The sequence below is a fragment of the Dama dama genome, chromosome X, assembly GCF_033118175.1.
Source record: "Dama dama isolate Ldn47 chromosome X, ASM3311817v1, whole genome shotgun sequence".
Classification (NCBI taxonomy): Eukaryota; Metazoa; Chordata; class Mammalia; order Artiodactyla; family Cervidae; genus Dama; species Dama dama.
This window is the reverse complement of record NC_083714.1, coordinates 17,357,136-17,359,362: the sequence shown is the minus strand read 5'-3', so window position 1 is coordinate 17,359,362 and position 2,227 is coordinate 17,357,136. Positions and strand designations below refer to the sequence as shown.

Sequence of the window (2,227 nt, the reverse complement as noted above, 5' to 3'; positions counted from 1 at the left end):
GTAGATGGAGAAGAAAATGGCAACCCACTCCAGTATTCTTGCCTGGAGAATCCCCTGGGCAGAGGAGCCTGGCAGGCTACAGTCCATGGAGTCACAAGTCGGACACGACTTACCTACTAAACCACTACCACCATCATGAGCAGGTAGAAGAATTTTATATGGCAAGAACAGCAAGAAGTTAAATTAATTATTTATGTTCTTAAGAGCCTTTGGCTACCCTAACACTGAACATATTGGAACCACCTACTCCTCCATACACTTTCACTTTCACTTTCACTTCTCCATACCTTGCGTGCTAAGTCACTTCAGTCATGTCCAACTCTTTGCAACCCTATAAATTGTAGCCCACCAGGCTCCGCTGTTTATGGGATTCTCCAGGCAAGAATACTGGGGTGGGTTGCCATGCCCTTCTCCATGGGATCTTCTGACCCAGGGATTGAACCCACATCTCTTATGTCTTCTGCAATGGCCGACAGGTTCTTTACCACTAGCGCCACCTGGGAAGCCCCCATAGCTTAGAATTCCATAATTTCAATTGATAATCTCTTTCCTTTCTCCTCGTGACCCACGAAATCTATCCACTTCTCAAGCAGAGTTTTAATTATTTTCTATTGCTGCTGCTGCTGCTGGTAAGTCACTTCAGTCATGTCCGACTCTGTGCGACCCCACAGACAGCAGCCAACCAGGCTCCCCTGTCCCTGGGATTCTCCAGGCAAGAACACTGGAGTGGGTTGCCATTTCCTTCTCCAATGCATGAAAGTGAAAAGTGAAAGTGAAGTCACTCAGTCGTGTCCAACTCTTTGTGACCCCATGGACTGCAGCCTACCAGGCTCCTCCGTCCATGGGATTTTTCAGGCAAGAGTACTTTTTCTTAAACCTGGTTTCAGGACCTTATCTTCATACCTGAAGAGTTTAGTCTTTCTGCTCCTTCCCATTCAACAGCCAACCATATTTCCTTGTGCAATGCCAGCCAAGTCCCCAAGACGTATTTGGCTGTATTGGGCACTTGCTCACCAGAGTTGCTTTTAACTATGGTAAAGTAAATATTACCATCAATGACTGCGTCACTGACCTCAACTACATGGTTTATATGTTCCGGTGTGATTCCACCCATGGCAAGTTCAATGGCACAGTCCAGTCTGAGAAGAGGAAGCTTGCCATCAGTGGAAAGCCCACTTCCATTTTTTAGAAGCAAGATTCTGTCAATATCAAATGGAGTGCCACTGGTACTGGGTATGTTATAGAGTCCACTGGTGTCCTCACTACCTTCGAGAAGGTTGGGGCTCACATGAAGGGTTAGCCAAAAGGCTAATCATCACTGTCCCTTCTGTTGATATCCCATATTTGTGATGGGCATGAACCATAAGCAGTACAACTCCCTCAAGATGGTCAGAAATGTGACGTGCACTACCACCTGCTTGACACACCTGGTCAGTGTCACTGTAGAGGGACTCATGACCACAGTTCATACCATCACTGCAAGCCAGAAGATCATGATGGGCCCCAGGGGAAACTGTCCTGGGATAGATGAGGAACTGCCCAGAACATCATCCCTGCTTCCCCTGGCACTGCCAAGGCTTTGGGGCAAGATCAGTCCTGAGCTGAATGGGAAGTTCTCTGGCATGGCCTTCCATGTCTCCATCCCAGCCACATCCCAGTGTGTCTGATGTAGATCTGACCCACTGCCTGGAGAAAGTTGCTAAATACAATGGTATCAAGAAGAGGTAAAGCAGGCACTGGAAGGCTCGTTAAAGACCATTCTAGGCTATACTGAAAACCAAGTTTTCTATTTTAATTTTAGCAGTGACACCCACTCTTCCTCCCTGGATGCTAAGGCTGGCATTGCCCTTAAAAGCCACCTTGTAAGCTCATTTCCTGGTATGACAATGAATTTGGCTACAGACAGGGTAGTGGGCCTCATGGTCCACTGGAGAATGAGTGGAGAATTCTCCATAGCCTCTGGAGAATGAGAGCACCCTGGATCTCCAGCCCCACTGAGAGCATGAGAGAGGCCCTCAGCTGTTGGGATACTCACCTCAACTAGATCACCCCAACATACTGAGAGTATCCACATTTTTCCATCCCAGAAACCCTGAAGAAGAGGAGGGACTTAGTGAGCCTTACCTTGTTATGTACCATCAATAGAAAATACCCAGCCTAAGGAAGTACTTTACTTTTTCTAAATAAAGATGATTCCTTTCATGAGAGAAATTCTGTTACCAACTTT

At 46.8% G+C, this 2,227-nt stretch overlaps 1 pseudogene; it reads left to right on the top strand.

The window, feature by feature from the left end:
• The first annotated feature begins 994 nt into the window (after nt 1-994).
• On the top strand, nt 995-1,970 carry LOC133052215 (glyceraldehyde-3-phosphate dehydrogenase-like; annotated as a pseudogene).
• The last annotated feature ends 257 nt before the right edge of the window (nt 1,971-2,227 follow it).